The following is a 27,546-nucleotide window of genomic DNA, read 5'->3' as shown; positions in this document are numbered from 1 at the left end:
CATGATGAACGAAGATCTGAGAGAGATACCCAGTAATGCTTGTGACCAATTATGATACTAACAGTGTGCAACCTAGAAAATGGACTTCGATGAAGTGTGGGTTTGTGGATGACCCATAACCATGATGAACGAAGATCCAAAGATAGAGATACCCTATAATGCTTGTGACCAACTGTGATACTAACAGTGTGTAGCCTAACAAATGGACTTCAATGAAGTGTGGGTTTGTGGATGACCCATAACGATGACAAACGAATATCCGAGGATAGAGATACCCTGTAATGCTTGTGACCAACTGTGATACTAATAGTCTGCGGCCTAGCAAATGGATTTCGATGACAAGGATTTTGTGCGGTTGACCCATAACCGTGATGTTGGTTGTTGATGAAGTAGCAGGTGCCTACATAGCCTGGGGTGGGAGGACACAACTCCAAAGAACCCAAGTCGAATGTTGTTATGCTGAAACTGATGAATGTGAAGCAAGTGCCTAAACCGTGGATCACCTGCGAACCTCTGATTAGGGCCAAATTAACAGTCCTCCAATGTGCCACAGTCAGTCAGATCCACAGATCTGATCATGCGCCCGAGAGATCACGACTTATCAATAGATTCGCCTTAAATTTTCTCCTTGATTTAGATCTAGCTTTTAAAACCAATCACCCAAACATTCAGATCTTAAGATATTCAAATTTCACAAGTGTCTAGCCAAGTGATCTCCTTCCCCTTTTTATAGTCAAACCCTTATCCACACCATGGGACAAAACCATCAAAAACCAATACAAGGGATCCAAACCGGGGTTCAATAAATTAGATCCTATACCACGGGCCAAAACCATAGGATCGTAAAAGACGGGCTAAAAACCAAGGGCCAAACATAGGATACCCCACGTGAGCGTGCTTCTCTGCATTGGAGTGAGTGAACTGGGGGACCGCACCTTATGAATGGTGAACCTGCGGGTATGTCCGCACTCCCTGGACGGCGAACCTGCGGGTCCGCACCTTTTGAACGATGCACCTGCGAACCTCTTATTTTCCATTATTTTAAGAGCCTGAATAGAGTTTTTCCACTTGAGTGAGTTGCCATCAAGTACAACACCTGTACCATAGAGCCAAACCAGAATCATAATGCCAACAATCTCCCCCTTTGGACTTGATGGCAACCTCAAGATCCTCATCGTCATTCTCCCCCTTTGACATCAAGGGCAAAGGTTTATGCTCCCCCTGAGACCATGATTAAATCTTTAATCATGCTCCCCCTGACGGTAAACCAGATCTACAAACCATAATCCACCATACACCATAAGAGAAAGAGATAGAGACATATTGCAGCAATATTTAGATCAGCATCCATGATCTCCTTCTGTGATACCATAATGCCAACAATGCATTATATGTGCTCCCCCTGAACCTGTGCCATTCAGTCTTCGACCAATCCATAAGCCAGCAAATGTACGCGTATACCCCATATGAACCTCGCGTACAACCAATAATCTCTGAACCAGATGATTAACAACAAGAGGATACATCAACAACCCCCAGCTTTTTCCTGAGGTATTCAAAGGTCTCCCTTGGCAATGGTTTGGTGAGTATATCAGCAACTTGTTCCTTAGAAGGAACATACTCCAACTTGACCTTTTGTTCAAGCACTTGTTCCCTGAGAAAGTGATACTTGATCGGTATGTGCTTGGTCTTTGAATGCATGACTGGGTTCTTTGAAATGCTGATTGCACTTGTATTATCACATAAGATGGAGATAGGTGGAGTACAAGTGATTTGAAAATCCTGCAAGGTCTGCATCATCCAAAGGAGTTGAGTACAACAAGATGCAGCAGCCACATATTCCGCTTCAGTTGTAGATAAAGCAATCGGACTCTATTTCTTGCTGAACCAAGATACTAATCTGGAACCCATAAAGAATGTACCACCACTTGTGCTCTTCTTGTCATCCACGCTTCCGACCCAATCTGCATCTGTATAAGCATGAAGTGTGAGATCTGTATCTCTACGATACCATAAGCCATAGTTTTGAGTTCCTTGAAGGTACTTAAAAATTCTCTTCACTGCCTGAAGATGAGTTTCCTTTGGATTTTCCTGAAGTCTTCCAACTATTCCCACTGCATGCATGATGTCTAGTCAGGTACCTGTTAAATAAAGTAGACTTCCAATCATAGATCTGTAGGTTGGTTGGTGCACTGCTGCTGATTCATCATTTTCACTGAGGCTACATCTTGTGACCATAGGGGTACATACTGGTTTTGCATCTTCCATGCCATATTTCTTCAAAATCTACTTGAGATACTTGGTTTGAGACAAGAAAATCCCGCCTTCATTTTGTTGGATTTGCAATCCAAGAAAATATGTTAGTTCTCCAAGCAAAGACATTTCGAATTCTTTCTGCATCACCAAGGTAAAGCTTTGACTCATAGCTTCTTCATTGCTGCCAAAGATAATATCATCTACATACACAACAAGTATTAGTAATTTGTCATTTTCAATTTTTATGTAAAGATTGCTATCTGTTGAACCCTTTGAAAAACCTTGTTGATGAAGATATTTGTCCAAACGGTAGTACCAAGCCCTTGGAGCCTGTTTAAGACCATAGAGAGCATTCTTTAGTCTGCATACGAGATTTGGATCATTCCCAAGGATGAACCCATCTAGTTTCTCAATGTACACTTCTTCTTCTAAGTCCCCATTCAGAAAGGCTGATTTCACGTCCATTTGAAAAACTTTGAATTTCTGAAAGCTTGAGAGAGCAAGGAACATTCGGATGGCCTCAAGTCTAGCAACGGGAGAAAAAGTTTCTTCGAAGTCTATTCCTTCTTGTTGAGCATACCCTTTACACACAAGTCTGGCCTTGTTTCTAATTACTTCTCCATTTTCATTCAACTTATTTTTGAAGATCCATTTTGTCCCTATGACATTCTTATCTTTTGGTCTAGGAACCAATTCCCAAGTGTTTTTCTTTTCGATCTGCTCAAGTTCTTCATCCATCGCCTTGACCCAGCATTCATCTTTGCGTGCCTCTCTTACATTTTGTGGTTCAGTGGAGGAGAGAAATGCCAAATAGCTTGAGGCTTCTGCAATTGTTCTTCTTGTTTGTACACTTGCTTCTTTCTGCCCCAAAATCTGAGATTCTGGATGATTCTTTTGAACGTACCTGGATGGAGTCTTCTCTTCTATCCTTATTTGCTCCTCAGGTGCCTCTTGAGGTTCTTCTTCATCATTTGTCTGATTTGGAGAGTAGTCTTCATCCTCTTCGATATTTTCATGATTTACTTGCCTAGGGATGTATCCTTTTTCATCAACCACTACATCAATGTTGTCAACAATTCTTCCAAGTCTTTTATTGTAACACTTATATTCTTTGTTGTGGGGAGAATAACCAAGGAGAATGCCTTCATCTGCTCTAGGTTCAAGTTTTCCAAGCTGTTCATCAGTGTTCTTGATATAGCATTTTCTCCCAAAAATTTTGAAATGCTTTACCGAAGGAGTCTCACCATACCAGAGCTCATGAGGAGTTTGAGTGATGTTCACTTGGACATTTGTTTTGTTGAGGATAAAAACCGCAGCAAATGCCGCTTCACCCCAGAAGGTTGTGGGAGTCCCAGACTCATCAAGCATAGCACGAGCCATTTGTTGGATTGTTCTGTTCATCCTTTCTACCACTCCATTTTGCTGAGGAGTCCTAGCTGTAGAGAATTCCCTTCTTATTCCATGTTCTTCACAGAAATCAAAAAATTAATTTGAGGTAAACTCCCCACCTCTGTCGGACCTGAGGCACTTAATTTTGTGATCTGATTCGTTTTCAACCAATGCTTTGAAAGATTTGAATTTTTCGAATGCTTCGTCCTTGTGTTTCATAAGTCCCAACCAAACCATCCTGGAGAAGTCGTCAATGAATAATATAAAGTATTCTTCTCCTCAAGGTGACCTTGTCCTAAATGGACCACATACATCTGTATGGACTAGTTCAAGAGGCCTACTAGCTGATCCTTCCTTCTCAGGTAAGTTAGTTCTAGTTTGCTTACCAAACTGACATGATTTACATATTGTGTTGTCTGGAATTTTGATATCTGGAAGACCACGAACAGCCTAGTATTTGCATGCTTTCCTTATTTGTGAAAAGCTTAGATGCCCCAACCTCCGGGGCCATAACCAATGTTCATCATCCTTACTCAAATAGCATTATTGTTGTCCTTCTTCAAATATGTATAGATTATTTGGAGTTCTTCTGCCTTTGATCACTGTTTTTCCTGTGTCAAGATCACGAATGCTACATCCATTTGATCAAAATATTACCTCGGTTCCTTGATCGCACATCTGACTGACACTTAGTAGATTATGCTTCAGGCCATCAACATACAAAACATTTCCAGCTTTGACCTTTTCTTTCAAATGAGCAGTGCCTTTTCCTTTTATGGCTGCAGGGGTATCATTTCCAAAAGAAAATTTCTTACCCTTTTCTAAAGCAGTATATGATTCAAGGTTTTCTTTATCACCTGTCATATGCTTCGAACATCCACTGTCGATGTACCATAGATTTTCTTGTCCTTCTTCATAAAAGGCTACACCACATCTTTCTGGTTGTGGTTCCTTTATTCTCCATGTTCGGGTGCTTGAGGCTTGTTCCTTTGTATGCCGAAACCTGCTCCTGCATTCAGAATCTTCATGACCGAAGTTATTACAAATAGAACATTCAATTTCATTTTCAAGGGCCGAAAAGTTGTTATAGGTCATTTTCGTAATCCCGGTCATACTTCTTTGTTTTTGAGCTTCTCTAGTCATGATTGTCTTATAGGCAACACATTGAGCTGCTTTGTGACCAAATTTATGGCAAGAGAAACATTGACCATTGAAGAAATTTCTGCGATTATCAAATCTACCAGCCAAATGATTGTAATTTCTATTGTCATCCATTCTTGAAGCCAATTGAGAAGTTTTTACCTGTGGCTGGTTGTAGCTTTTGTTCACCCTTAAGATGGATTGCCCCTGGTTTACCTGGTAGCCTCTATCTTTTCTTGATGTAATTCGTCCCTGCTTTACCTGATGATCTCCATTGGGCTTTTGCTCATTCCTCCTTACTGCATCAAGATAACTCTTTGAGGTGGATGCTTGGGATGTTTCTCCATTATAACCCAGACCTGTCTTAATTAGTGGAGAATGTTGTACATTGATAATCTCATCCAGAGTTTCAGATCCTTTAACAAACTTAAGATTAAGAACCTTTGTTTTCTCAATTTCTTTTCTAAGGCCAACAATTTCACATTCTAACTTCTCAAGAGATTTTTCTTTTTCATCAAGTTGAAATTGCAGAGTATCAATGATCACATTCTTTTCTTCTAAACATGTCTTGAGTGTAGAAATCTCTTCATAAAATTCATCCACATCTATAGCATCCATGTAATCATCATCTTCAAAAGCCATTAAAAGTTTATAATCATTACCTCGTTCATCTTCGTCACTATTTGATAGGCCATCACTGTCTTCATGAGTGTAGTAACTTTTCTTAGTTGCATTATGTTTCTTGTTCCATCTAACAGGTTCCTTCCCTTTGTCAACTTATCCTTGTGAGGACATTTGGCAGCATAGTGACCAACTCTTCCACAAGAAAAGCATTTGAAAGGTAACTTACCTCGGAACCGTCCAGTACCCCGTTGAAGATTTCTACAAAATTTGATTCTTCTTCTTCTTCTAACATGTGTCCTGACTCGTAGTACTCGCCTTTGCCTGAAGCCTTGAAGGCAGCTTCTCTCCTGTCTGATGGACCTCCTTTCCTCATTTCATAAGCAGTTAGAATTCTGTGCAGCTGTGACATTTTAAGACTTTGTAGATTCTCCTTTTCTTCTATAGCAGAAACTTTAGATTCAAACCTAGGGGACAAAGATCTTAGAACCTTTTCAACCACAACAGCCTCTTTTATTTCTTCACCCAAATTTTTCATACAATTAACAATCTCATCTACACGAAGAAAATAGTTAGCCACACTTTCATCATTATACATCCTAAGATTTTCATACTGAATCCTGAGGGTTTGAAGTTTTGCTCGTTTTACCTGATCATCCCCTTCATAGCTCAGAACAATCTTGTCCCATATCTTTTTTGCAGATTTAAACTGCATTACCTTGACAAATTCTGATTGAGATAGACATCCTAATAGAGTATTGACTGCCTTTGCATTTGTTTCATATTTCTTCTTCACAGCTGGATCTGTAGGAGTTGCTGATAGAAAAGTATACCCTGTATCTATGATATCCTAGACTTCCGTACCAAGAGATTGAAGATAGACAGTAACTCTTACCTTCCAATAAATGAAGTTTGTCCCATCAAAAATCAGTGGCCTGATTGATGCTTCCCTCTCGTAGTTGCTCATGATGTAAGATCTTTCTTCAAGCGATCAAGCTTCTTCTGAAGAACCTGGCTCTGATACCAATTGTTGAAAATAATACTGAGAGGGGGGGTGAATCAGTATTATCAAATTCTTTTCAATATGCCTTCTAGATTTATACTTTAATTTATTCTTTAGATATTGATCATTAATTTGTATGCCAGTGCCATATAATAATGAAAAAGAGAAATAAAAATAGATAAGCACACCAAAGAACACCAGATATAAGGTGGAAACCAAATGTGGGTGAAAGCCACCTGCTGCAATATGTCTCTATCTTCTTTCAATTAGAAACTTCTTTTACAAGGATTTTGTATTGGTGCAGTCCTTTACCAGTACGCAAGCTACAACCTGCAGAGAGCTACAACTCTCTCTCGTTTTCCAGTCTCTCTTGGAAGGGAGCTACAACCCCCTTTGCTCTTCTACTTCTTTAGGGACCACGTTTCATTAATTTTCAGACTGGATCCAAGAAGATCAAATAATCATCCAGTACATGCAAATCACCCAATCTCCTTATACAATCAACCAATGAATCACCCAACTTCTCAGAATGCTGTAAACAGAAAAGTAATACCAGAAATCTAAACCCAGAACTCTGCAGCAATAGATAAAAGACAGTCAACAAATGTTTTAAGACAGGTCCGCAACTTCACCGATATAAACCTGCGGATATCCGCAGCCTTTCTGTGCCTGAACTGCGCAGATCCGCACCATATCCTTCTGTTGCTCTGCGTACCACCGCACTTTCTCCTTCTGCTGAACTGCGTACCTCAACTCAGATACGCACTGTACTCTCTGTCTGACCGCGTACCTCCGCACTGTTCCTTCTGTGCCTCTGCGTATCTCCGCACCTTGTTTTCTTCTGCGCTGTGTACCTCGCACTGCACCTTCTGTTGCGTTGCGTACCCCCGCACTATGTCTTCTTCTGCATTGCATACCCCCGCAATTGCACCGTGGATCGCCTACGAACCTCTGATTAGGGCCAAATTAACAATCCTCCAATGTGCCACAATCAGTCAAATCCACAGATCTGATCATGCGCCTGAGAGATCACGACTTATCAATAGATTCGCCTTAAATTTTCTCCTTGATTTAGATCTAGCTTTTAAAACCAATCACCCAAACATTCAGATATTAAGATATTCAAATTCCAAAAGTGTCTAGCCAAGTGATCTCCTTCCCCTTTTTATAGTCAAACCCTTATCCACACCATGGTACAAAACCATCAAAAACCAATACAAGGGATCCAAACCGGGGTTCAATAAATTAGATCCTATACCATGGGCCAAAACCATAGGATCGTAAAATACAGGCTAAAAACCAAGGGCCAAACATAGGATACCCCATGTGAGCACACTTCTCTGCATTGGAGTGAGTGAAGTGGGGGACCGCACCTTATGAATGGTGAACCTGCGGGTATGTCCGCACTCCCTAGATGGCGAACCTACGGGTCCGCACCTTTTGAATGATGCACCTGCAAACCTCTTATTTTCCATTATTTTAAGAGCCTGAATAGAGTTTTGCCACTTGAGTGAGTTGCCATCAAGTACATACCATAGAGCCAAACCAGAATCATAATGCCAACAGAGACCTTTGCTCCAATGGCAAGGTACTCTTCAATCAGATCTATTATAGCACTTTCAATGCATGTTAGGCCTCAAAATGCCCATTTTTCCATTGTACAATACCACTACTCATAACCTAAATTCCTATATTTTTGACTCATTTTATACCATAATTTCACAACTTGTCACCAATTCATATCTTACACTTCGTGGTTGATTATCATTAGTTTTATTATCTTTTCAATTATTAGAGATGACTTTTCTATGATTTTCTAATGATTGTTTTTCCAATTTCATTTACCACAGAGATCCATTGACCAAAATTCTTCATAAAGAAAAATTCTACAGGACTAAGTACACAACATAATACAAAATGCAGAATTCCCATAGGTGAAAATCTAAAATTTGTGAACAAATTATGATGAATATCAAGATTCTGAGACATGGGTGTCTTTTATAATACTCTCATTCAGCTAACCCAGAAATCGTTTGGTAAAATTTATCATCACGAAGAAGTTATGTTCAGGGGAGTATTAAGTACATAATCCCTCGGCTTGAAATAGTTCACATTAAGTACAAAAAACCTGGGTTTGACAGTTTCGGAAATGAACCACATGGAGGACCACTATTGGGACAGTCGGTTGCACCTTTTAGAAATATTCTCATTCAATCGTTTCTCCTTACTTGGCTTCGATTTGTTCCTTACTTTACTTAGCTCCGGCGTTATATGTTTAATTTTCTTAGTCAATTAGTTATAACTATTTCTCCATCGGCTGAACTCTTTAAAAAGCCCAATTTTTTGTATGTAAGAGAGGAAAGAAGGAGATATACGCTTAGATTGGATTGAGATTTGTAACACATTTCTGGAATATGTTTAAACTAATGTTTTACTGAACTATAATATAATTGTTTTATCGACATTTATTGTTTCCTGTAAGTGCTATGCCTTCTGATTTTTAAGGTACTGCATTAGTTTAAGACTTACTCCAAGAAGTGGCAAGGGTTAACCACAACCTGGAGCTGAGTCCTATGATCATTATAGATTTTAGGATGTGTGTTTTACTGAAATTCGTAGATTTACATTTCATTTTGAAGTTGTTTCCTAAATAGATCTCAGATTTCTGTCATTATGTACTTAAACTACTTTCTCTGTTTTTCTTGAATCTGGAAGAATGTATTGTTTTTGACCTTTTGCGAATAGGGGAAGAGTGAAAATTAATCCTTCCTATGCATGAATGATTTCTTAATCATATTTCCTCAAGCAGGAACACTTAGAAGGATGCTTTCCGATTTCAAATGAATTCCGAACAGTGATGACTGCGTTATGAGCTTGATCTATTGATTTAATTTGGTTTGATCTTTACAATTTCGAATCTTGTGCATTTATCAATCACACAAGGTCCCTGTAGCATTGATTTTTATACGGAATGTCCAGAAACAGTAAGGTAAAACGTTATTCATTAATGGAGATTGTATGTTTAGGAGTTGTAGCATAGCTATGAAATTCAACGTAACTGTAGTGAAATTGTAGGTTACTACTCTTTTTCATAGAAGGCCTCTTACTTAGAATAAATTTATTGAGTTTATTTAGATTGGTTTTGAATCAGAATATAAGTTTTGATTTTTGAAGTCTTTCGAATCCGAATATGTTAAATTAAGTAGTATAAGAGTATTGATTGAAATTTTCATCTAATTTCCTTTGAAAACTTTCAGAATTAAATGTGTGAACTAGGTAGAACAGAAGGAATCAATTTGAGTTATTATGCATTTTCATTAGTTTACAAACGCCGGGGATTGCTTGAGAAAGTGATTTATATTGCTTGTACAGTAAACTTGTATCACTTGTGCAATAATTTGAATAGAAATTTGTATTTGTATCACTGGTACAGTGGTTTGTGTTACTAGTATGAAATAACTTGGATATTGAGCAATGATCTTTGAGCAGCTCATGCAATAATTTTGAATTATGATTATTGTTGGTTTGGTTTAGAAGCATTTGTAGTACTAGTCATTTGTTTTATTTATAATGAGTTCTTGAGTTAAATAAGTCATAGTTAAAATAGAATAGTGATTCGAGTTTTTGAGATAGATTATATTACAGTAAAACAGTTTTTTCCACTTTAGATTTTCTAGATGATATCATTAGATATTGGAATTGGATATTTCATACTTCAATCTATACTCATGATGTTAGTTTAGGTTAGATGCTCTGATCATGTGTTACCTGCGCTTGTGCCTCGAAGCTTACGAGCCCCAAATTGATAATTTAATGTTGGAATTATAACACATATAATTTCCCCAACATTTTTGGTGCCATCTCCAAGGAGGTGCTAAAGGGATTAGAGTATAGTTTTTGTGTGTTGGGGATTTTGCAGGACAATCAAAGGGCAGAGAGTGTATGGTAAGACGTGAGTGAAGAGCCATGCATCCACTATGGTGGGGTTGCTCCAAATTTTGGTTGTCCAAGTAAGCGAGGAGTTAACGTTTGGTGAGTTTTATTGCAATTAGTAGTTTTAATTCATTTAGATTAAAATTTCAAGCTCTTTAAAGATAAAACATTTTTGGGGTGTTATAAGAATGCCTTTGTACTAATCCATGTTGCGAGATAGGTATCATCAACCAATAGGAGAAATTAAAGAATGATTGAGAGCTTGAAGAATGTCCCTTGAAGTACTTTCTCAAATCCTAGCAGTAGTTGGGATATCTACCTCTCAAGAAGAGTTCATCCTAACCACATTCAGGAAATTATTTATCTCTCCACAGCCATAAAAGGATTTGGAAGTATCCCTTGATTCCTCTTGCCTATATACCAAAGAGATTGAGCAATCATGTACCAAATCCGATGAAGATTATCCTGCTGAACCTAAGATCGAGGAACTTTCACCATGCCCAGCTGCAAGCCGTGTCTACATTCCGGAGACCAATTATCCAAGTTTGCCTAGCATGACCGAGGAGGGCTTTCAAAGTGGTCCAAATGAAGAAATGGGCTAATGCCACAAGGATTACATCGAGCATTGGTTCCAGATCAAAATATACTCAAAGTAGCACTCTCATCTTAAAATACTCTTTGTATCACATATTTCAAAACTGTTGATTTTTCATGCTCATGCACATTCTACATTTTATATGTTAAATATGGGCATGAATATATCTTTGTACCTGATCCAGACATGGCTTCATTAGAAGTACTCTTTCACTTAAAGGAGGACTTATTTTCTACAGTAGAGTAGGAAAGTTTGCATTGTAATAAATAAATAGAATAGTAAAGAGAAAAATAAGCCTTGTTGTAAAAACCAGCTTGTATGACACGACTTGATATGAACCTTGCTTGAAAACCAGGTAACTGGAAGGAAAAGTTTCCAATAAATTTTGTAAATTTGTATGAGTTCTTCAAATCATGTATCTTTCAAGTCATTATGTCTTGTACTTGTGTTGGTTGATGTGGGATCCCTTAAAGGCCCACCTACCAATAAGCCTTGTCCCATCAACATCAACACATTATCTGGGATCAAGGTTAGGGTTAGATAAGGTACCTAGGAGACTACATGCCTTAATGGCAAGTATCCTCATCATCTACTAAGGAAATACATCAATGTTTCTTGGTGGGTGAATTTTGCAGTCCATTCGACTTCGAAACATCTATTCATGGCTAGTAAAATTTACCTAGTGCCTTGGTTCCCATTGACATCAAAGGTGGGATATCTTGCATTGGTTAAAAACCTCCTCAATGGTCGGTAATCCAATGATTCTTGCTTATGTTCGGCATCGAAACCATTTATTCACATATGAAATATTGCACATGGGTTTGTAACGGTTGAAAACTATATGGTTTTGTGATCTCAACATAGATTTGTAGCAGTTTGGATCTTTGTATCAACATTTCCATTTTCATTTGCAGCAGTATATTCATTTTAGTAAAGGTTACCATATAACAGCCTGGTGATTCCTTTGCAGCAACAGTCACCTTTCCTCAGTTGTTCGGGGATATACAACTCCTCAAGAATGGGGAGAAGGGGACCTTTAGTTCATCCTTCAGCCCTTCAGCCCATCCTTCAGCCTTCTTCAACAGATCAGATCAGTAGTCACGTCAACTCTAGACATTCCATCCTCTGCTTCATCTTGCAACACCAAGCACATCAATAATAAAGGTAAAAATTGAGGTAAATTTGGCTTAAGATTCTCTAATTCATTATAAGGTTTAGGAAACTTAATGATTCACCACCTCTCATTCCATGCATTTCATCTTTCATAAATCATTATCCTTTTGTTTTCCTTCCATTCTCCACTCATAATAAAAAGACTTATACTTTGATTACAAGACCATGTAAAATAAAATCCTTATGGTATATCAATAAAGGCAGTCTCTATAGTGTCTTCTCCAAGAATCATATTCATAGGATGAAGTCATTACTACCATGAAATGATAAAGGAAACCACCTATAATCATTGGCCTTGCGATGACAAAGTACGCAACTACCCATCCACATATTTACCATCTCAATCACCACCTCGTTTCATCCACCATCTCTTCCTCATCCATCCCTTTCTTGTCCTCAAATTGTATTCCTCAGTAAATTAGTATGATATGTTACATGTGAATAGTGTTGCTCCACAAGAACTAGCCCCTCCAAATACTTAAATAGTGTTGCTCCAAAAGAACTAGCACCTCCAAATATTTAAGTAATGTTGTCCCACAAGAACCAACATCTACAAAACAATGTCAAGAATTTGTCAATGAGTAAGGGATTTGTTTGCATGAGGAATTGAAAATCCTCAGGCATGGGGGGATGTTGGGCCTCAAATATATACCCATTTTTCCACCGTACTATTCCTATATTTTTAACTCATTTCATACCATAATTTCACAACTTGCCACCAAATCATATCTTACACTTCGTGGTTGATTATCATTAGTTTTCTTAAATTTTCAATGATTAGATATGAATTTTCTATGATTTTCTAATTATGGTTTTTTCAAGTTCATTTACCATAGGGATCCATTGACCGAAATTCTTCACAAAGAAAAATGATATAAGACTAAGTACATAATGTAGTACAGAATGCAGAGTTATTGTAGGTGACAATCTAAATTTTTTTATCAAATGAAGAAGAATATTAGGATTTTGAGACGTAGGTTTTGTTCAGAATACCCTCGTTCAGTTAACCTAGAAATCGTTTGGAAAAATTCATCATCGCGAAGAAGTTATGTTCGAGGGAGTATTAAGTACAAAATCCCTGGGCTTGAAACAGTTCACATTAAGTACATAAAACCTAGGTTTGATAGTTTCGGCAATCAACCACGTGGAGGACCATGATTGGGATAGTTGGTTGCACCTTCTAGAAATATTTTCATTCAATCTTTTCTCCTTACTTGGCTTCGATTTGTTCCTTACTTTACTTAGCTCTGACGTTATATGTTTACTTTTCTCAGTCATTTAGTTATAACTATTTCTCCATATACTGAACTCTTTAAAAAGCCTAATTTTTTTGTATGTAAGGGAGGAGAGAAGGAGATATACGCTCATATTGGACTAGAGATTTGTAACACATTTGTGGATTATGTTTGAAATGATGTTTTACTGAACTATAATATAATTGTTGTATCGACATTTATTGTTTCCTGTAAGTGCTATGTCCTCTGATTTTTAAGTTAATGCATTAGTTTAAGACTTACTCCAGGAAGTGGCAAGGGCCTACCACAACTTGGAGCCGAGTCCTATGATCATTATATATTGTAGGAAGCATGTTTTACTGAAACTCGTAGATTTACATTTCATTTTGAAGTTGTTTCCTAAATAGATCTCATATTTCCTCTATGTCATTCTGTACTTAAACTACTTGCTCTGTTTTTCTTGAATCTAGAAGAATGTATTGTTTTTTAGCCTTTTGCAAATAGGGGAAGAGTGAAAATTAATCCTTCCTATGCATGAACGATTTCTTAATCATATTTCCTCAAGCATGAACACTTAGAAGGATGCTTTCTGATTTCGAATGAATTCTGAACAGTGATGACTGTGTTACGAGCTTGATTTATTGATTTAATTTGGTTCGATCTTTATATTTTTAAATCTTATGCCTTTATCAATCACACAAAGTCCCTATAGCATTGAGTTTTATATAGAATGTCCAAAAACAGTAAGGCAGAACGTTATTCATTAATGGAGATTGTATGTTTAGGATTTGTAGCATAGCTCTGAGATTCAACGTAATTTTAGTGAAATTGTAGGTTACTAATCTTTTTCATAGAAGGCCTCTTACTTAGAATAAATTTCCTGAGTTTATTTAGATTGGTTTTGAATCAGAATATAATTTTTTATTTTTGAAGTCTTTCGAATCCGAATATGTTAAATTAAGTAGTATAAGAGCATTGATTGAAATTGTCATTTAATTTCCTTTGAAGACTTTCGGAATTAAATGTGTGAACTAGGTAGAATAGAAGGAATCAGTTTGAGTTATTATGAGTTTTCATTAGTTTACAAACTATGGGGATTGCTTGAGCAAGTGATTGGTATTGCTTGTACAGTAAACTTGTATCACCTGTGTAGTAATTTGAATAGTGATTTGTATTTGTATCACTGGTACAGTGGTTTGTGTTACTAGTATGCAATAACTTGGATACTGTGCAATGATTTTTGAGCAGCTCATGCAATAATTTTGAATTAGGATTACTGTTGGTTTGGTTTAGAAGAATTTGTAGTACTAGTCATTTGTTTTATTTATAATGAGTTCTTGAGTTAAATAAGTCATAGTTAAAATAGAATATTGATTCTAGTTTTTGAGATAGATTATATTACAGTAAAATAGGTTTCTCCACTTCAACTTTTCTGGATGATATCATTAGATATAGGAATTGGATATTTCATACTTCAATCTATACTTCATGATGTTAGTTTAGGTTAGATGCTTTGATCCAACGTTACCTACGCTTGTGCCTCGAAGATTATGAGCCTTGGATTGATAATTTAATGTTGGAATTATAAAAAATATAATTTCCCCAACAACACAAATGGGATGGAAGATACATCATATGGATGTGAAGGTAACATTCCTCAATGGTGTAATTGAGGAAGAGGTGTACATTGAGCAACCAGAAGGATTTGAGACCTTCAACAAAGAGTCGCATGTGTGAATACTCAAGCGAGCATTGTATGGATTGAAACAAGCACACTGTGCTTGGTACACCATGATTGAAAACTATTTCACCAGGTTGGGCTTCACCAAAAGTGAAGCAGATGCGAACCTTTACCATATTTTGGTTGAAGGTAAATTGTTGATTATAGTATTATATTAAGCAAAGTCTTTCGGTAGAAATCACATAAGAGAAATTTTTGGCCGACGCGTTTCGAACCAACAAGTGTGGTTTGTCATCAGGACCAGATGAAGAGGCAGACCATGGAAAAGGCTTAAATAGAGAGCAATGTAGAGACATAAATAATGTTGATTATTTAATTCTAACAAGTGATGAGATGTTGGTCAAATCTTGCAAAGAGGATATTTCAAGAAAATTCGAGATGAAGGACCTGGGGCTCATGCATTATTTCCTTGGTATGGAAGTATGGCAAGGAGATGAGGAACTATTTGTCTCTCAGGGAAAGTATGCCAACGAGATATTGAAGAAGTTCCACATGGAGAACAACAAACCCATGGAGACTCCCTTATTAGGGAATTGGAGGAAGGAAGATGCTACTTCAGGTGAAGTAGTGGAGGCTACTATTTACAGGTAGCTTGTGGGTTCACTTCTGTATTTGGTGAACACATAATCAGACATATGTTTTGCAGTTAACCAACTTAGTCAAGAAATCATTAATCCAACCAAACTCTATTGGAAGGCAGTTAAACATGTGTTGAAATACCTCAAAGGAACCACTCACTTTAGTCTTTGGTACAAACGGACAGAGAGATTGTAGCTTCAAGGCTTCACGGAAGTAGATTGGGTAGGGATTCCATCCGAAAGAAAGAGCACATCAAGGGGAATCTTCAGTATTGGATCAGTAGAAATTTCTTGGTACAACATGAAGCAGAGATCAGTTGCACTCAGTTCGATAGAAGAAGAGTACATGGATGCTAGTCAAACAACTTGTGAGGCTATCTGGATGAGGAAGATCCTTGTTGGGTTATTTGGTTAGCAGATGGGTCCTACAGTGATTTACTGTGACAATCAGAGTTGTATAAAACTCTCTAAGAATCTAGTTTTTCATGATCAGCACAAGCACATTGACATCTGGTATCACCATCTACAAGATTGTGTGCAAAGGAGAATCATGTTGTTGGAGTACATTCCTATAGACAAACAGGATACAGATATTTTGACAAAGGCATTGTCAAGATGCAAATTTGAGTTTCATAGAGGTAGGATCAGGGTAGCATATAATCCCTTTCTTGTTGAGAGAGAGTATTGAAAATGCAATAAGAAAATCCTAATTTAATTTTGTCCTTGAATTAAATTACAAATAAAATTGTAATTCCACATCTCATGATAACTTCTATTAGTTAACTAAGTTAATTTGACTTATTTGGCTCAGTTAATTATTTTTGAGGGTCTAACAAGAGTCATGTAGAGTGTCTCCTACTTTATAGCAGCCCTAGTTGAGTTTATTTTGATTTTTAATTAATTAATTCAGTTTAATTGAGTTAAAGTCAATTAAACTAGTTCCAACTGATGTAGGAACTAGTGGGAGGTCTAGTAGTGTGGTGCTGCCTATAGTGATCAACCAGTAAATTGATGATTCAGTCATAAATAACTCATGAATGTAATATTAGAGAAAGACCCAGTTGATATTGGAGTTGAGGGACATTGTACTATCAGTTGTATAATCATTTGAATTGTACAGGTGGTGCATGTAGTCAGAGGAAGGTCTATGAGGATTGCACAATTCATATTGAGGAATTTCCCTAATCAATAGGGGGGTTAATTCCTTGAGGAACAACGTAAGGAAATAGGAACTTGGGCAAGCAAAAAATTGGTTAAGTATTGGCCAGGTCTTGTCTAGGAAGCTGTGAGATAGATAGAGATAGTGTAGAGGTTGCTCGGGCTTGAGCAAAGCATTGTAGTATTATCATATTTTCTGACTAATGTGATATACAAATTGTTAGGGTCCTATAATATAGGTAATAAAAGTCCTTTTGTCGAGTTATTTATTGTGGAAATATGCTGGTAAAATTTAGCCTACAAATTCATCAGTTCTTATAGTCTAAATTGTCTTTGTACAAAGGTCCCTAAGGGGTCATCACTGGGTGTCGTAAGTCAGTTGTCAACAACCTTTTCCGTTTCTAAAAGATGAAATGTCTCTATGTTATGTTTAATATTTTTTATTTTAAATGAGTTTTAATTTTACTATATATATATATATATATATATATATATATATATATATATATATATATATATATATATATATATATATATCTTAAAATTATTTATTTTAAATATTAAACTTAATTTAAAAGCAAATTACGAATGAAGGAGGCTGAGTAAAATCCAACTGAGGTGAAAGGATTTTTTCAAGTCATATATTTATGAAATTAATTTATAGGTCCAAGTAAAAGGATATTTACAGGAGTAAAATGGTAAAGTACAAATACTTTACAACCATGGAAAAACAGAACATGGTTTGCAAAATCCATGGGAAGGAGAAATAAGACATGGTTTTTAAAATTCATGGGAAGGAGAAACAAGACATGGTTTTTAAAATCCATGGGAAGGAAAAACAAGACATGGATTTCAAAAGAAGAAGATTGTTTATTAAATCATTCAAAGAAATATTTTGGAATTCATTTACAGGTTTAAGAAAAATATTTGGAATATTATTCAAAAATATTTTCTTCCCAAATATTTTGGGACAATGCTGAACTATTTAATGATGATGAAGTCAAAGACTAAGGAAGAAAGGTTTGACACATAAATTTGATTTAACTCCAAAATACAAATAATTTATTGATCAACTAGGTGGAAAACATCAACAAACATGCAATTATTTTTAGATTTTTTGGCTCAGAAATAATAGTCAAAGGGACAGCTAGTTGATACAGGTGGCAAAGTTAATCAGATTTGAGAGGGCAACTAGCAGGTTTTGTGAAGACAACTTCAACCTCTCCAGATTCCAAGGCAGAGGATCAACATTTAAAAACCAATTTCCAGATTTGAAGGCTGAAGATTTTCCAGCAGTTCTAGATTTCCTGCAGTTTTCCAGTGATTGATTTTATCTTTAGTTTATTGTTCATATTTTTTCCAGAAATTGTTAGATATTATTTTGTAATCAATTCCTTTTTGGAATCTGAAGTTAGTTTAGTAATAAATCTATAAATATGTTGTAATAAGACTTAGTATAGGTTGGAACTTGTATGAAGAAATGAGCCATATTTTGATGTAAGTTGTGCATTGTACTGAAGTGATCAATTTGCAATAATACAGAGATTTTTGTTCCAGGATTCCCATGTCAAGAAATTGGTGATGTACTTTCTCATGTGAAATTGTTATTTTCTCAGTTTTCCATATGTTTTCAGTCTCTATTGTTTCAAGAAGATAAAGGGTCGAATTTTCTTAACCGTACTCTGCTATGTTTTGTAAACAATATTAATGTTTTCATTTTGATGTTAAGTATAGAATTCATCCTATCATGCTCTATATTTAATTGAAATTAAATCATATTCATCCTATACACTCCACAAATACTTTAAAATATCCAAAAGTTTGCCTATCCTGCCCTATTACAACTATTATGTTATTTTTGTGCTTGATCACCCAAAGACTCATGACTCCATGCCCAATGGACTTTCCCTGTAATTTTCAACCAAATATTTGAAAAACCAACCTTAGAACTCAATAACTAGCCTAATACCTTAAGACAGAATTTAAATCATAAAGAGAGATCCCTCTCTGAAGCTGGAAGGGCTAGATCCCAGCTTTTCAAGTGGTTTTGTGGTTACCTCTGGCTTTCTCTCCACAACCTAGGGAAATTGCAGAGTGATAAAATAAATAGCGATGGTTTTTAGCTGTGGCTTTCCCTAGGAAATCATTGTGTAATGTGTTGATTGAATTCTTTCTCTTGTATGCTTCTTGATTTCGTGATCGTTTAATTGTTTCCGCTAATGAGTAGAGCAGATTCAATTCTATTGTTTTAGCATATTACAATTAGCAATTTGAATCTACAAGGGATTTCTACAAAATATCGAAGAGGTTGAAGGAAAGATTTATTTGGCATCTCTTCAAGTAGGAGGCACAACTTTTTTATTGTGAGAGAGCAAACTTCAAAAAGGTAGTCAGCATAATGGTGAACTTATTTCTTCATGGTCTGAGTTTTTTTTCACTAAGAGGGAAATTTTATCCATTAGGTAACTGAAAAAAGCCATGATGAAGTGGCAACATTTGAGATAGGGTAAAGGTCAAGATGTTCAAAGTTTTACAGAGGAGTTTAGGAAGAAATAATTGACATTTAATATTCCTTTAAACTCACCATACACTTTGATGAGATATATTAGTGCTTTGCATAGTTATCTTCAACATTCATTTTTTTTTAATCCCATTAATCTGGATGAAGCTAGTGTGAAAACAATTCATCTTGAGAATAGGGGAAAGCATGAACAAGATGACTATGCAAAAAATACAATGAAAACAAGGGAAAATGAAGAAAATCCCTCTTGCACTCATTGCAAGAAAGAAGAGCATGATGAGGAGCATTGTTGGAAACTACATCTAGAGTTAAAGCCTAAGAAGTATGGTGGAAAAGGGAGCAGAAAATTGTCACTACAATGTAACATGACCTAGATTATGATTCCGACATGATGAGATGAAGATTGCAGCTATTGGGATTATAGGTGTTGGACCAATAATGGGTAGAGCATCAAAGAGTGCATGGATCCAAGAACCTGAGGAGGTCAACCAGAGTATTCAAGTAGAGAATGTTGAACTAAGAAGGCTACTACAAGAAGCAGAAGCAGGGATTGTAGTTTGAGTTACAAGCCACATAAGAGGCCTTGTAAAATTTGAAGTGCATTGAAGGTTTAGTTGCTCCAGAATCGACAAATGAGGTAAATAATGTTAGTGATTCTTAATTTTCATGTTCTCATTATGATGATGATTTTGGTGCATTTGAAATGGCACACCAAGGGAATTGTTTTGAAGCTAATGAAGAAGATGGAATATGAAGGAAAGGGCCTAGGAGTTAATGGCTAGGGCATTGTGAATCCCATCCAAGTGGTGGAACTACCTCAATATGCAGGATTGAGCTATGTCAGAGAAGAAGCTGAAAGACACTCCAAACCCACAAAGACAGGAGAATATTCAAGCGATGAGTCTGAATTAATGCAGGATGCTGAGAGCACATCGCAAGATTCCAGTGATAGTGAGGATTTCAAAGGAAGAACTAAGTCAAGTTCGCTTCACTAAAGCCACACCAAATACAATTGTTCAAAGAAGGTTATATATTTCAAGGAAGGAGATACAAAAGAAGGTCAAGAAATTCTGGTGGAAGAAAAAAATTGTAGCCATTACAACAAGGGTGGACATTAGAAATCAACATGGTTTAAGCTCCATCCAAAGTTATGCCCAAAGAACGACTAGAAGCATATGGACGCAAATGTGAGGGAACCAGTCGATGAAGTAGTTCAACAAGGAAGTCAACTATAGGGAGACAACCAATTAGCCTTGTTGGGTAAGAGATGAGTAGCATTTTTAAGTAGTTGATTATGGTCACCATTGTAAATCACAAGTTTCTTTTTAAAGAATCCATATATGGGAAAAAACTTTTAAAAGTCATGAAGTGTATAACATCACTTCAGTATCCAACATAGTGATATTTTGGCCTTTAGTTGGATCAAAAATGATATGGGTTCTATCGTAAATCAATGTAAAACTTTACCATGAGTGTTTTATAAACTCTTGACAAGTAAGGTCTTGTTTGGAATCTTTCAAATTGTGATACATGCATTGGAAACTACAGATTTTCATATGGATACAAGTGTTAACTTCATCATTCTAGTTCTAAAGTACAAAGGTGAAGGAAATGAAAGTGTGGCCTATCAAAGACATTTTTTATGCAAATCAAGAAATGGGGGAGTACATCAACTTGCAGTTTCTCTTTATACTTTTGGAGGACCAAAAGATTCTTAGTGGGGAGAAATGATCTAGGAGGATCCCTAAAAGGCCTAAAAATAAAATTCCTCAACTTGCAGTGAAACCAACATCATATTGAATATCTTGTCATAAGGAATCCAATGGTGCAAGTGATGCCTCAATCCAAGTTCATGTGATAAATTTATGCTCAGTCAAAGTTACAGTCGAACTTGGCAAAAGGATAAATTTAGTTGGTGCTAGATAAATCTGGTTCATCACCAAATTATCGATCTGGCCAAACTAACAACTAAATTCGTTAGATCTTGGATAAATCTAGAGACAGGTTTAGTTTTGGTTAGTTATGGAATAACCATCAAGTTTGGCGGTACTAGTGCTAAATACAATGGCGGTTTCAAACATCGTTTTAAAAATATATATCGATCATCTGTTTTATATACAAAAATGGCTCTGTGGGGTTTGAACCCATGACTCATCGATGCAACAAACTTTTTATTTAAAACATGCCAGCCAACCTGCGAGGTGGTGGACTTTGTATAGTCCACCCTCCAAAACATATTTAAATCCAACCCTTTTCCATTTAACAAGACAACTGAGAGTGAGCGAGCGAAGAAGGGCCAGCAAGCAGAGCAGAATAGTGAAGGTCGAGGGAACCAGGAGGGTCCTACCATACAGGCACAAATACTGTGAAGAATATTCTCAAGTTATATTCCCTAGAATATTCTTAGAAATATTCCTATAAGATTCTTCTATGGAATCTAGGAGATTCTCTAAGGGCTTTAGAGTTGACGTTGTTGGAATCTAGTCAAGTTTATACTCATTTTACTCAGAATTTCATAGGATTTCACTGGCATAGTAAGATTTGGGATTTACCCATTTTTAGCTCAATCCCAGAAGTGAGGTATAATGATGTATTTTTCCATGTACTTCCCTTTCTTTTTGCTGAGATGAATGAATAGGTCTCTCTAGTTTGAAGCTAGGCCCAAAGACGTAGGCATTGGGTGAACTCCATTATCAAACCTTGGTGCATTGTCTTTATGGTCTATTTATGTGTTGCTTCTTCTTAAAGTGTCACATTTATGGTCTTACATGCTCTTTTATGCAATTTTGCTAACATCACCAAAGAAAAGATCCCAGATCACAAATGATGAAGATGAAGTAATGGAAGAGAATCATAAAAAAACAAAAGAACAAAATCAATAAGGCTCTCAAGTAAAGGAGGGTGAAAAGAATTAGAATGTTCCCGAAGGTCACATTGAGAAGGGTTCTAATTTCGCAGTGATCTAAGTTCAAGAAAAGCAACATGAGGAAATATGCAGTAATTAAGGAGTGTGCAAAACAAATCAATCACATACATCTGAGAGTTCTAACTCATACAAAGAAGTTCCTTTGAAGATGGAAGGAGAAGAAATGACAATGGTAATTGCCAACTCAAACTATGAGGTTTGGAAAAAGGTTCAAATGAGGTTAAGTAAAAAAGAGAGGCTCAATTTAGTTGGGTAAATGTAAATCTGGTTTGGGCAATTTTTACATGTTTTGAGTGCAAGCAACTATGTTATGTATGCATTAAGCACATACAAAATGTAATTTTGTTTTATTTTTAATAAAATTACAAGTTTTTTCTTTGGAAAAAAATTATAATGATGAGATTAGATGAATTATAAATTCTATATATATAAGATGGAAATCATTATAATTATGAAATATATTTTATAACAATTTACACATTATCCTAAATATTAATAATAGTACTCCTCGTCAAGAGTTAACATAACTTGGAAACAAAAAATTGTATGATATTAACAGATTGTTTGAATTATATAATAACGTTATCTATACAATTAACCTATGATACAACCCTTGATATAATAACTGAATAATAACAATTAAGTCAATCAATTGAAAAACATTATTTAAATATAATAATGAAATACTTTAATTACCTAATAATTTCCTTTTCTATTTACAATTATTCAGCGTAACCATACGAGTCCATATAATTATCCTTTTTGTCTTTTCTTTCTTTTTAAAGTATGCACTTTGCATCATGTTAAATGAAGATTATATAGATAAAAAAAAATGTTACTAATCTGCTCAAAGTGAAACTAGATTGATAAAATAAGTTCAATGTCTTGAGGTTGCTAAGACTTCGTCTAACTAGAACATATTGTAAATAGAAACTTATAAAAACAGGTTGGTTGTGTCAAACCTTGACATACATCGACATGAGAAGACAAAAAAGACTATTAGTGTTGCAAGCAAAAAAACCATTAAATTGTAACAACTATTGGGCATAATCTATAGGCATCTGCATGGGCTAGTCACTACCCTCATTCAAGGAGAAATAGATGTTGGTTGATCTCTTACCTAGAAGAATCAACTTGTGTTTTATGCTATCAATTTTTTCCTCAACTTTGTCAATCTAATAGAATTTTCTTGTTGAATCCTCTTGTACTTCTTTATACCACCTATAATATTCAAATGACATTTAACCTTGTACTAGCTTCAAATTATAATCATTAAAATAACATAAATATATGTAATATACCAAATATAACAACACTTACAACCCCTTTCATATAAACTAACATCATATCAAAACGGGAAAAACCCATCACTCTTAAACACCTTTGAAAAACCAAAAACCACATGCGTTGTTCTTGAACGATGATGATGTACACAATTATTTCTCGAAGAGTGGAGTTTAAATTGCTCATAACCCTTCATTATATTACTTTGCCATAAAATTTCCGTGGCACTAGAGTAGGCTGTGCATATAAGTGGCCAACTCGATAATGAGTTATTGATTATTTGCCTTTATGTTCAACATACATCATTTCAAATTGTCCAAAGTGAGGTGAGTGTCGTAGTTAAAAGTAAACCATATGTATCTTCTATGATGTAATAAATATAATTTAAATTTACATATATATTTTAAAATTTAATTTTTTTAATATTATTGTATAAATTAATATATATCTATCTATATATATATAAATATACTTAATTCAAAAGAGTGAAGGAACTTTACTTGAATAGTTTTTGAGGCACAATGTGTGTTAAGGTTTTGCAAATGGGGTAGCAAGTTAAGTGGGTTTGGTTGTGAGGAAAACTCCACAGTTAAGTGCGCTTGAGCCAGAGGCGATCTGGGATGGGTGACCTCCCAGGAAGTCCTGGTTACCAGGTGCAAACCTCGGAAGTGATGATTGATGCTATGTGATTTATTTCACTAGTTTCAATCCTACTTCTTCACCCTTGTGAGCATCACCCGATACAATGAGTGCTAAATGGACTACTCAAAAATCATGAGAAATTAGTCAATTACGACTATCTCTCATGAAAATGGTCATAAATAACATCTATAACTTACTTTAACAAAATTGAATCCCAAAAATAATATCTAATATTTAAAATTAATAATATACATTTTAATTTATAAATATTTGTTATACTATTTATTTTATATCTATAATCATAACCTACGTACTATATCTATAATCATGATGTTGAAATCAAAATTTTGTTATACCCAATTTTGTCATGCACAAAAATATTTTTCACTATTTCTTTCGCAAGTTTTAATGTGTGAAATGCCAACTTTACATGAAATAATAGAAAATTTCAATATGTTTCATTAATTATAAATGTATGTTTTATTTTAAATTAAATTATTGTTAAAATATTTCTATACATAAAAATGTCTCTAATAATATAACTTATTTTAATGCTCTGTTGTTTATCACATTGCTTAATGAATGTAACTTTATATGGGGTGTATAACCTTTTAATAAGGTAAACTTTGCATTAAAATTTTATTATTCATTGTTCTGAATGTACTTTTAATAAAAAACACAGTAAAAACAGATTTATGACGCATGATTTAACTTGGTCGTACACGCAATCAAAGTGTTATTGTTTTCCACGGGAAAATCCCTCGTGTGTTCGTATTATTAGAAATTAAATGATATCAGACGGGGTACTTTTATTTTTAAGATGACATTTTAACATAAAAAATATTTTGTCATTAAATAATTTAAATTTAATTATCTTAAAAAATATTTAATTAATTTTTATTGGGTTAAAATGATAGGATTTTGAAACATATCAATAATTGTTGAATCTTTTGTTTTGATACAACATATGTCAACATGAATTTGGTGAATAAAGAAATGATAATTCTCCCACATATGTCAACATGAATTTGGTGAATAAAGAAATGATAATTCTCCCACATATGTCAACATGAATTTGGTGAATAAAGACATGATAATTCTCCCACATATGTCAACATGAATTTGGTGAATAAAGAAATGATAATTCTCCCACTAGGAATGAAAATTGTCAACATAAATTTAGAGAATAAGGATATGATAATTCTCCCACTAGGAATGAAAATGGTCAACATAAAATTAGAGAATAAGGATATGATAATTCTCCCACTAGGAATGAAAATTGTAAGTAGCAATAAATGGGTTAGAGAATGAGAGATTGGAACAAGGAGATTAGGGTGTTGGAATTATGGAAGACACTTGACTAAAGTTAGAAAAGACATAAATATATTATGAAGAAAGGTATTTTGATATTGCTCAATAACAAAAGAAAAAACTTCAAACCATAAAATTGAAGATGCATTATCCAAGACCTTTTTTAAGTCGTGGAAATTTTGGAATAAGGAGTTGTTTAGTTATCACATCTAGATGGAACACTTTGGGAGGGGTGGGTGAATATCACATTCTTGAAACCCTTCACCATTCTATTTAGTTAAGTTGTATTAGTCTTATCAAAGGAGTATTGTATGATATTGTTACCATAAATTTTATCTTAGCCAAGTCAATAAACCTTAACTTTTTGGATACACGAACCATTTTAGTTTTTTATGGATCAAATAAGACTTAACCAAGCAACTAAGAAAGTCTTTAGTTACTATTGCTAGTCGTCGATCTCTCTAAGCATAAAATTTTATTTATTTATTATTAATGTTAGAAACATCTCTATTTTTGGGGCAGGGGAATTTCTATAAAGTTATTAAAAACTAGTAAATAATTGGTGTCGAGCAAATAAAGTTTCATTTTTGGTGTTGTGTTAATGAAGCAAGGATCATGTTAGCATGGCCATCAATATGTTACATCAATGTGCAATAAGTGAAATTACCCAAGAGTTAGAGTCAAGATGGAGAGGTGATAGAGATTATGTGTAATTCATAGGCTTGATTTGAAAGATAGACATCATGTAAGGAAAAGATTTTGACAAGTTATGTTTAAAATCTAGTAGTAAATGCATTCCATAAAGGTCACATGGCTAATAAATTGTGTTTAAACACATGTATTCAATGCATTCAATCTATATAAACATAACTCTAATAAATTTTAATTTATTTTTCATATTGAGAATTGACGAACGACTAAATGTTTGAATCGAAATTAAAATATGAAACCATTATCCGTGTATGATCTTGGAGACCAAAAAGCAAAGAAATTTAAGGCCTACCATCATATATACAAGGATATAACTAGGTATACAAAGCATTAGAAAGATAAGAATCCACTCCATCCTAGAGAAAAAGGTCTTTGTGTAATAAGATCCCATTCACACTATAGTTCATTAATGCAAATATTTTAAGGGAAAATGGTGTTACAACTCTCGTGTCACAACTCTCAAAATTGCAAGTTGAGATTGAACCATGAGCTTTCGTAACTCATTGCTGCAATATTGTGTTGTAACTCTCATAACTACAAGTTGAAACCAAAACCTGTTGAGAAATGGCAGCAAGAAATTCCATTTTAATTTGTCCTTGAATTAACCTGAGAACTAAAATCGAATTCTAGCAACTGTAAATAGTTAATTAAGTTTAATTAACTTAATTAACTTAGGAATTTTGAGTTAGTCACCTTAAATGTCTAGTCCAATCATCCAAATTTCATTACTAAGGCACATCCCACCCAGGCTCCCGACCCCACCCAAACACTTAAGCTGCAAAAGGTGTCGTCGACAGAAATTGCCAAAACAAGGAAACAAGGATTGTGCTACCACTGTGATGTATTCCCCATGACATAAATGCAAGGAACCCAAATTCTTTCAAATTGATGCTACTGATAAAAGCTCAGGAGATGAAGATCCATCCCCTGAGGTTCCTGAGCAAGAAGCGGGTGAAGCCCAAGCCGACCGAGACAATTATCTCACAGTTATGCTAGATGAGCTAGTAATATCACTACATGCCTTGGCTAGAATTTCTTTGCCCTAGACTCAAAAAATATGAGGTTTTATTAAACATTTGATAGTAGTGATATTGGTTGATAGTGGAAGCACTCATAACTTTGTCCATAAGAGAGTCATAGAAGTTGTTCATTGCTTTGTACGAGCGGTATCTAATTTCCAAGTCCTTATCATTAATGGGAGGACCATGAAATGTGCGTATATTGTGAAAATATTGAGCTTCAAATGGGAGATTACTACCTAAAAACCCACATGTTTTCCATTGAAATGGGTGATTGTGGAATTGTCCTTGGTTTTGAATGGCTTCACAC

Source organism: Pinus tabuliformis, chromosome 3_1, assembly GCF_031772625.1.
Source record: "Pinus tabuliformis cultivar Carrire ecotype Pingquan chromosome 3_1, CPIR1, whole genome shotgun sequence".
Classification (NCBI taxonomy): Eukaryota; Viridiplantae; Streptophyta; class Pinopsida; order Pinales; family Pinaceae; genus Pinus; species Pinus tabuliformis.
The sequence above is the reverse complement of the archived record's forward strand: the minus strand, read 5'-3'. Positions refer to the sequence as shown.